At 36.1% G+C, this 10978-nt stretch overlaps 1 long non-coding RNA gene across 5 annotated transcripts; it reads left to right on the forward strand.

The window, feature by feature from the left end:
* LOC107642906 lies at positions 4463 to 8322 on the forward strand. Of its 5 annotated transcripts, none has more exons than XR_002362395.1 (7): positions 4463 to 4700; positions 5117 to 5226; positions 5345 to 5632; positions 6206 to 6255; positions 6345 to 6420; positions 7454 to 7507; positions 8036 to 8322. It is a non-coding gene; the product is annotated as an uncharacterized LOC107642906 (long non-coding RNA). The 5 variants fall into 5 exon arrangements; XR_002362396.1 differs by having other exon boundaries at positions 6209 to 6255; positions 6342 to 6420; XR_002362394.1 differs by having other exon boundaries at positions 4464 to 4700; positions 6342 to 6420.

The following is a 10978-nucleotide window of genomic DNA, read 5'->3' on the forward strand; positions in this document are numbered from 1 at the left end:
ATAGAGGAAACTCGGGACATATCCGCGCTAAAACAAATAGCGACAAGACGAGCTATAGATAGGAAATATAACAAGAAGCTCAGACAAAGAACATTCTCGGAAGGAGATCTCGTACTAAGAAAAGTTGAAGACATACGAAAGCCACAAGCACATGGCAAATTAGGCGCAAACTGGGAAGGACCATTCAGAGTACAGAAAGTCGTCGGCAAAGGCGCATACAAATTACAAAGACTCGATGGAGCTATACTACCAAATACTTGGAATATAGCTTCCCTCAAAATGTACTACAGCTAGTCTATAAGTCGGACACGGTGATGTACTCTTTTTCCTACTACCAGATTTTATCCCTAAGGAGGGTTTTTGCTGGAGAGGTTTTAATGAGGCATACAACCCCGCATTCTTTTCAATCATTTATAGTGCAAACTAAAAAACGCAACTGCTCACACTCTGTCTCCCATACTATTCGCATTGCTATATCCAAAACTTCCGACGCACTCAGACTATCGCAAAACAAATCTAACATCAAACAAGCTCATCAAAATCCAGTTCAAACCATATCAAACCCACTAAAACCTAAAGTGTATAACACCAAACATACATAAATCGATCGATTAAATTCCACAAAACGCTATACATCAAAAAGTACAAACTCTTGTACTCTACTCAAAAATCACCCGATTCTCAAAAGCAAACAAATATCAAGTACGCCGATAGTTTTACAAACAAGCTTAACCATCATATTCATTTAGCCAAAAGACTAGCAGTTCATAACAAAAAATGATTATAAGTTAGACAAATCCATAATACTATCTATTACAGAAATCAAACATCAGGGTTCTTCCCCTCACCCTCAACACCATCCCCATCTTCAACCAACTCGTCCCCCACTACAACTTTGCAAGGATCCATTCCCGAAAGATCAGCAGCAGGAGCAAGGAATTTGGCCTGCTCAATAGCCCTTTCAAATCTGGCCAAAAACATTTCCAAACCATGATCTTCTTTTTCAGCCTCAGCCTATTTTTTCTCCGCTCCGAGAACTACTAGCCTCGCCTCCAAAGCTACGTTCTTTTCCTTCAGTTCCTTCTCAGATTTCTCACATGTTGTCAATTTTTCTTGAAGAACATTCACCAAATCAAGGGCATCACGGAGCTTACCAGACTTCTCAACATTCTCCTGCATAAGCTGAGTCAGAGAAGCCCTATCAAAGGCATCCCGAGCATGTTTTAGCTCCTGAGTCCGACCTATGCACATCAAATGGAATCCAAGAACCTGAACAACACAGACACAATCTCAATCAGGTAAACGATATAGAAGAAAACCAAATTACACAACACTCAAACAAATACCTGCAGAAATTGAGCCACCCCAACATCACCAACATCGTGAACAACTTTCACATCAGAAGGATTCTGGGCACGCTCATCAGCAATAGCAGAATAATCAAAATGTTCCCTCCACACAGATGTTAGGTCTTCACCTTCTGTGAAGCCATGCAGAACTCTCTGACTATCAGCAAACCGTTTTACCTTTTCCAAATCAGCACCCTTCTGACCCAGAACATCCTCGGCCCCATCAGTCCCCCTCTCTTTCTTTTCCACTTTCTTTCTTTTGTAATTAACCTTCCTCACCGGGGAACCCTGGTTCACCTCGGCACCAACCCCAGCAGCAGCCTGCCTACTAGAACCTTGCCTTTCAACGTTCTTCGAACGGAAGAATGCACGCAAGCTCGTCGAAGTCACCTTAGGTACCTTTTCAACTACAAAAATACAAGACAGTCAAAAGAAAAAGAAAACACAAAATACCAAAACAGACAAAACAATGAAACAATCATTTACCTATATACTCAGACAACGCGTTTTTATCAGACTCAAGATCAAGCATATCCACAACAGAAAACAGAGAAGAAGATGATACATTATTCACTAAAAATTCAACCATCATTTCGTTCTCATACTCCATCACATCCATACCTAGAATCTGCCTAGGCCGCGGAACCCAAAACAAAGGGAACTTCTCTAACAAACAGTGATCAACGTACCAGAGAAAATCACCCTTAACCACACCAATTTTTAGAAACATAGACTTAAATCCTTTGAAAGAAGAACGATAAAGACAGAAAATCGCCCGCCCAGGAGCACTAGCAAGGTTTAGCCAACAACCCCTCTTTACGCCCTTACATTGAAACAAAGCAAAAAATACCTCTAACGACGGCTCCATCTCCAAGACACCCATCAAAATCTCAAACGCCTTAACAAACGCCCAGGAGTTTAGACGTAGTTGCGAGGGAGCACACTTCAACTGCATCAAAATCCCACACTCAAAATCAGAAAATGGAAACCTAACCCCCAATTCAACAAACACAGCACTGTACATATAAAAATATTCAAAACCCTCACCCCGGTAACAAACACGATCGTCAGCATTGCATGGTATAAACCTAAGGCCTATCTCACTACCCTCCCTTACCCAGGACGATGGCGATCCTAACTGGGATACACTAAGCTCATCATCAAAACTTGAAGCCCAACCCTTCACCGAGTCAGCAACCCACCCATACGGATTAACAGGATCCCACACAAAAACTTCTTCTACAATCTTATCAGTATTCCCACTCAACTCTTTCTTCCCCTTACCCTTAACCCTTTTATCAGTCATCACACCTTTTCCTTTATCCATCAGAAAATTAGAAGCAGAAGAAGAAAAGAAACGAAGAACAAAAGCAAACCAGTTATTGACCTTTCTTACTTATTCCGGAAAGGATGCAAGGATGAAGAAGATCAAAAGCGGTAAGCCAAGAGTCCAGAAAATTTTACCAGCCCACTAAACCACATGCCCAGGTAAAAAAACCCAAACCCCCAATCAAATCAAAACCGTCGATAATGATTACCAACCCCATCATCAACGGCCCGAATCGCCAACCTTCCCTATTCCCAACACACAATTATAGCGCACGTCTCCCGACATTCTCTCTCCTAGAACAATTAATTTACCGCCTAAAAATTCAACCTTGCCAAGTTTTTCAAAACAAACCTCGAAGAGCAAACAAGTCGACCTTGGGGGCTACCACTATACTCGGTTCCGAGCTATACCTAAAGCTCGACCTGTTATAGCTCGGCCTTGAAAAATAGGTCAAGCTTGGGGGCTATGATCCGTTACTAAAACCCTGACCCACAACAACAACAATCTCGGAACCTAGTATAGCTGGCAGAGATAACTTCCCTAGGATAACCACCTCACTCAAGGCTATCACTATCCCAATAAACCCGGGCAACGGCTAGCACAAACCCCGTCAAACCTGCAACTAAGATACGAGTAACAAACCTGATCCGTATAACAAACAGTTCGAATAACCCACTATAAGTGCTAATGAGTTGCTAATCTAAAGGTACGCAATTCATTCTGATTCTTACTCTGAACTCTCTCACACTCATAGTTACTTGAGCGTTGGAGTCCCTTTGCAGGTATCCAACGCCGCCTCCCCACAAGAAGATAACGTTCCACACTTTTTACTCCAAGGAAAGTCTGTTCAAGCGGCAGCCCGAACGAGCTATACCTTGGAGTTCAGTTTCACACAGAAACAGAGATAATAGATATAGATTGAAAAACAGAGATAACAGATATAGATTAAAAAATAGAGATAACAAATATAGATAAAAAAACAAAGATAATACACTACAAGAAAAAAAGCCTATGGCCACGCTTTTGTGAGGGTGGCGATTGAATAGAGATTTGGCCACGTTTTTTCTTGCCACGCTTCAAAAACATGGCGAAAAGGGTCAACGGCCACACTTTTGGAAGGGTGACAATTGATTAGAGAAACGGCCACATTTTTTTCTGCCACGCTTCAAAAGCGTGGCCATAGAGAGAAAGAGGGACGTTTTAAAAGTGTGGCGATAGGGTTTCATTACGGCCATGCTTATAAAACGTGGCCATATCCTAGTACTCTTTTGGCACGCTTTAAAAGCGTGGCCAAAAGATTTTTTTCTGCCACGCTTCAAAAGCGTGGCCATAGAGAGAAATAGGGACGGTTTAAAAGCGTGGCGAGAGGGTTTCATTACGGCCACACTTAAAAAATGTGGCCATATATCATGGTACTCTTTTGGCACGCTTTAAAAGCGTGGCCAAAAGGTCCTCATACAAAATAAAACGCTCCGTTTTACTTCCTCAATCAAAACGCTGCTTATCTCCTTCATCATTCAAAACCCCCCTTTCTCTTGAAAGAACCCAGAAGGCCAGAACCCTAAAAGCTTTGATGAACCCCAGTCCTCACCCCAGCACTCTGTGAAGAACCCCAGCCCTCCGAAGAACACCGCTGGCGCTCGCGATGCCTCTGTCGTCACTCTCTCTTCCGGCATTCCCACCATCGCTGCTCCTTCGGCGGTGATTCTCTTTGGTGGTGACTCCCTCGTCGTAAGTCTCTCTGGTGGTGACTTTCTCCGAGTTCACACGGTCGACTCGGAGCAGCCTTTGTACCCTAAATCCATCTTCTCCGAGAACGATGAAGATTCGAGCCCTAAATTCAGGGAGCGAAGAGGGATTCTCCACTTGTTCCGGAGCTCCTCTCACTCCTCGATCCCAAGCCCTAGCTCTCGCTCTTCTCTTGTCTTCATTCTCACCGTTGCCGATCACATCTCCTTCGATGACCTCATTCGCTGGTGTGGGCCCCACCTCCACCATCTCCACCGCCTCCTCTTCATCAGGTACCGTTTCTTCTCCTTAAACGTTTGTTGCTTTCCTTGCATATTTCTTTCGTTAAAATCCCAAAATCGTGATTTGACATGTGTAGGAATGATGGAATGGAAAATCGCTACAGTGTGCTGAATTGAACTTAGTTTTATCCAGCGTGTAGCTATTGAAATTGTTCTTTGACATAGAGTGCATACTATGCTATAATATTAGAAGCAAATGAAACTATTTTAGAAGCTAACAATATAAATGTTGTGAACTAAGTTGAAAAAATATGCTGCAATGAGATAGATAGATTCCCCAAAAGTTTCAATATTTCATTGTCTTTTCCTTTTCAGATTATTCCCTAACACAAACACCATCTGGAAGCTGATCAAGACCAGAATTTTTCTTCATATTGTTGAGAAGATTTTGTAGTGTGATTTATTAGGGTAGGTATAGGTGAAATAAAGAAGATGGCTTTTCCAGGAGCAAATGAATCCATGTCAGGAGCCCTTTATTTACAAAAAGGAGAAGATATTCAATCTGAAAGGCAAAGCTGTAAGCAATATACAATTTATTTACCAAATAAATTTATAAACTATGCTTCTTTCTGCCTTTCATTCTTAGATATTGCTAATAATATTAATGCTTAAAGGGTCTCTTTGCATTATTGCAGTTGGGTAATCCACTTGTAGAATATGCCACTGACTTCAATTCAAGGGCTGAGTTTTTTTGGTCTCACGGATTAATATCAGATTCCCTTTTTACTTGAGTTTTTTTTACTTGAGTTTTTTTTGTTCCTTTTTACTTGAGTTTTTTCCCTTCCTATGGCCAAACAGAAAGAAAATGAGAGCATCGATGTGTGCGTAGATGACAAAGTTACAAATTATTTGAACGGAAGAGATGTGCAGCAGGTGCTCCATGCCAAGCTCATTGGAGTTCGCAAGTGGGATGTCTGCAGCAAGTAATCTTTTCAAACTTTGGTTAATAAAGAAAAAAATAACAGTAAAATAGAGAATGAAAATTGCACCAAATTTATTTTTCCTCTTTGTATCTCTTTGGTTCTGCAAACAAGAAGTTTCACTGGTCTTTCTTTACTTTTTATTTTGACTTTTTCCTTTCTATATGAGCCCTTTTTTTTAATTTATGTTTATATATATTTTTATGTTTTTCTTTCTGCTTATGATAATTTTTCTTAGCTCTTGGTTTGTTAGATACATAGATCTAGTGCAATAGATAGAAATAGAAGCCAATTGGGGTTGTTGTAAGGATTTTCAGGCCTGTGAGATCAGCCACTTCCAACACCCCCTAACTCCCTCTTCCATTCTTGTTCATTTTTTTTCTGTTTCCTTTTTTCCTCTTTCTTTCTCTCCCCTTCCATTATTATTCTACTCTACTCCCTCTTTAATTTTTCTCTTTCTTTCTTTCTTTCTCTTGTCGCCTTGTTGTAGGGTGTGTCTTCTTTCTTTCTCTATTTTTCTTCCCCCTTTGAATTTTTATCCTTTTTCATGTTATGGGGTTTTTTATTTGTGCTCAGAAGGTTCTTGTGATTAGTGCTCAGAAGGGCAACGGAATGCAGTTCCAAAGGTAATTTTCTCCACAACTTGTCCTATTGTTAAAGCACATGTTATAATTTTTTGGTTAATTGTGCAACCTTTTTATGTTCCGGATAGAAGTGGAATACTCACTACACTTTGCGATCACTCCTTTCAATGCCCTTGTGTTTCAAAGTGGACATACTTGTCTTGCCCGGTAAGCAGGTTTTTCATTCCTTCATCTTGTTTCCACTTTGTATTGAAGTTCTTATTTTGGCTGGTTTATGCAATTCTATTATCACAAAATGTTACTTTCAGGAAGGAAGCAGCTTACTATATGCCTTCTACATCTCGGCATATATGATTTTAGAAATAAAGTGACCTCATATGAACATAGAGTTTCAACACTACTTTTGCAGTTTGATTGTTCTGTGTTGTATTTGCTATTATTATGTGGGAATTTCTGGTACCAATAGCTGTTTCTGGTTTTATTGCAAATGACATGAAAAGATTATAATGTTGCCTATAAATTATTTCTGGTTTTATATATTTACTCTGTTTATTCTGTTGCATTAGATTTTAAGTAGAAATCTCAATTCAAATCACCTTGAAGAGGAACATTTGGACGAAAAATTTATATGCATCAAGATTTGTGTATAGAACATTATATGCATCAAAATTTATATGCATCAAGATTTCTCTGACATTATAACAAAAAACAAAAATAATAAAACTATGCAACCCTTATTTTGTCCTACATTAGTATAGAACATTATCATTTTTTTAGAATTGATTCCCATCTCCCCTCTCCCCGGCCCCAAAAACAAAATTATTAGTCCTTGAAATCTGTTAGAGGACAAAGCGATTACTAATATAATAATTGCAAAAAGTATTATATTTCCACTTTGTATTGAAGTTTTGGAAGTATGTTTGTTCTATATAAACTCTTGAATGTCCTATGTTTATGCTGAAGCTAACTTGGACAGATAGCCTGAAATAGAAACATATGCATATCTGGGTCTGATATAATCTTGCTCGCTGTGATTAATTAACACTGGCCTGCTTGCATGAACCACTTTATATTTAATAAATATACTGTCTTGTAGATATAGTTCCACATCATCATTTGATAGGATAGCATTTTAATTTTCTAACACACTAAGTCTTCATTGTTATTAGCACCACTGTTCTTGAGTATATTTCCCATTTCTATACATGGTTAGTGATTCATTGTTATTTCTCAAAAATAGATTTTGGATGAATACAACCGTCTTCTAACATCTCAGTTGGAAACTCAAAGACAAGTAAGTTGACACTGATGCTCCTGAAACTCATTCTCTGGGATATTTTAATAACTATGGAAAACAGTCTCTGCTTTAGATGTATGAACTATAGACTATATTATATCATCAAGGTTGACTGGAAACTACTTGTTCCTGACATATCATTAGAAGTATTATAATTACAGGAGTGGTTAGAATTTAGGGGTACTGAACCTGCATGCTTTGGTTTATGATAAATGCTTTAGGATTATAGCTAAAGCTAAATAATGATTCCCTCCATGTGATGATTTTTTGATGCAATAATAAAGCTAAATAATGAACTCGGAAGTGTTGTATATTTGTGTATATTTATGTATAATAAATGTTTTATTAAATTCATTTCCAATATATATTTTTGCATTTTAATATATATTTGATATAAATAATTTATTTGATAGCATGCCAAAACATTTACACTAGAAACAGGAGTTAATATTAATGGAACAAACTATATATATTATGATTGAGTTGATCCCATAGTTTTCTTAGATTATATTATTTTATTTCTAGAACATACTTCATGATTCGGATGACGAAGAATGCTTGAAGATATTAAAGAATTGCTGGAAGGCTATACACCGAATGATGGGGTGGACAAAGTTCTTCCTGCAGTGCCAGAGCAGACAGATGTTGCTAAGATGGCTTTCAGGTCTGATGTTTTCATGATGTTTCAAACGCCAAAAGGGAAGGAACGAACCTACCAAGATTTGTAAATCCCACCTTAGTAAATCTGTATAATTATTGTCAAATTTGGTAAGCTAATTGAAGTATTAGATAGCATTGTATTTTTTGCTCAAGTTGAAAAGCTTGTTGTGAAATTAGAGTTTTGAACTCGAGATTTATTTTGTATTTGAGCATTAATGTATAAAACAATTATAGCAAAAATTATATATGTTAGTAATTACTATTTGATTTGTCTTGTAATAAAAATTGCATACTGGTTTGGTAATAGAAACTGACTGAAAGTTTATATTATGTAGTGATGAAGGTAAAGTCAATAAAAGGATTTTTTTTTTTTTAATTTGATAAGGTTATCGCCACGCTTTAAAAGCGTGGCCGTATATCTACCTATCGCCACGCTTTAAAAGCGTGGCCATATATCTACCTATCGCCATGCTTTAAAAGCGTGGCCATATTTTCCACCTACAGCCATGCTTTTACAAGTGGCAGATTGTAAAAAAGCGTGGCAAATAAAAAGTGTGGCAATAGACTGAAAAAAGCGTGGCGGTAGCTCAAAAAGCGTGGTGAAAAGCTATCGCCACGCTTTTTTTAGCTTTTTGCCACGCTTTTAAAGCGTGGCAATAGACGTATTTTCTTGTAGTGATAGATATAAATAAAAAAATCAAGATAACAGATATAGATAAAAAAAACAAAGATAACAGATATAGATTGAAAAATAGAGATAATAAATATAGATTGAAGAACAGAGATAACAGATCTAGATCGAAAAATTGAAATAACATATACAGAACGAAAAATAGAGATAATAGATATAGATAAGAAAACAAAGATAACAGATATAGATTAGAAAATAGAGATAACATATATAGATAAAAAACAGAGATAATAGACATAGATCGAAAAACAGAGATAATAGATATAGATTGAAAAATAGAGATAATAAATATAGGTTGAAAAATAGAGATAATAGATATAGATCGAAAAACAAAAATAACAAATACACGTCGAAAAATAGAGATAATAGATATAGATCAGAAAACAGAGATAATAGATATAAATCGAAAAATATTGATAACAGATATAGATAAAAAAACAGAGATAACAGATATAGATCGAAAAATAGAGATAACAGATATAGATAAGAAAATAGAGATAACAGATATAGATTGGAAAATAGAGATAACAGTTATAGATCAAAAAATAGAGATAATAGATATAGATAGAAAATAGAAATAACAGATATAGATCGCAAAATAGAGATAATAGATATAGATAAGAAAATAGAGATGACAAATATAGATAAAAAATAGAGATAACAGATATATATCAGAAAATAGAGATAATAGATATAGATTTGAAAATAGAGACAACTGATATAGATCGAAAAATAGAGATAACAGATATAGATCGAAAAATAGAGATAACAGATATAATTTGAAAAACAGAGATAACAGTTATAGATCGAAAAATAGAAATAATAGATATAGATAAAAAAACAGAGATAACAGATATAGATCGCAAAACAGAGATAATGGATATAGATCGGAAAATAGAGATAACAAATATAGATAAGAAAATAGAGATAATAGATATAGATTTGAACATAGAGAAAACTGATATAGATAAAAAATTAGCGATAACAGATATAGATCGAAAAATAGAGATAATAGATTATAAAACAGAGATAATAGACATAGATAAAAATAGAGATAATAGATATAGATTGAAAAACAGAGATAACAGATATAGATCGAAAAACAAAAATAACAGATAAAGGTCGGAAAATATAGATAATAAATATAGATAAGAAAACAGAGATAACAAATATAGATCAGAAAATAGAGATAATAAATATAGATCGAAACATAGCGATAACTAATATAGATCGGAAAATAGAGGTAACATATATAGATCTGAAAATAGAGATAACAGATATAGATCGAAAAATAGAGATAACGGATATAAGTCAGCAAATAGAGATAATAGATATAGATCAGAAAATGGATATAATTGATATAGATCGAAAAATAGATATAACAAATATAGATCAGAAAACAGAGGTAACAGATGTAGATCACAAAACAGAGATAATAGATATATATATCGAAAAATAGAGATAATAAATATAGATCGATCTTTTTCAGGCAATAATGATTTATTATACGACCTTTGTTTACAAAGGTGCAGGTAAGCTTGAAGCCACTGGAACTCTGGAAGGGTTGGAAATGGGGCCTATAGAAAGAAGGGTTTTTATTTTATGGCCCCACGGTGGGCGCTTGTAGAGGTTGGCCGGTGTATAGCTCGTCTGCCGATGAGTATCTACAAGCTTTCTGTCGGGATGATTTATACGTCGACAATGAGAGAATAAGGGGGTGGGTACCTACAAAAGGCACTCCAATGCTCAAGTCAGTAAGTGAGTAATAAGCTTTGCAGAAAAATGCCATGAATCAAATAAATGTTTTACCACTCTTTTATATTTTGGGATGAAGCATCAGCAGTTATACTCTCAATTATTCGCATTAATGGAGAGTAATAGCATATCAGGGCGTTACAATATTTTTTTCAGTGTCCATTATTGATAACTGATCTATAACATATGTTATCGAGTTATAGTATTAAGAACGAGTTATAACGGCCTGCTGAATTATAGCATTAAGAACGAGTTATAGCGGCCGTATCAGATAGTGTTGTGTTAACTCCTAAGACTCTTTTTAAAATTTATTTTATATGCATAATGAATATTTAAAATATTTAAAATAAGCCAATGAATAT

This window comes from Arachis ipaensis, chromosome B05 (assembly GCF_000816755.2).
Source record: "Arachis ipaensis cultivar K30076 chromosome B05, Araip1.1, whole genome shotgun sequence".
Classification (NCBI taxonomy): Eukaryota; Viridiplantae; Streptophyta; class Magnoliopsida; order Fabales; family Fabaceae; genus Arachis; species Arachis ipaensis.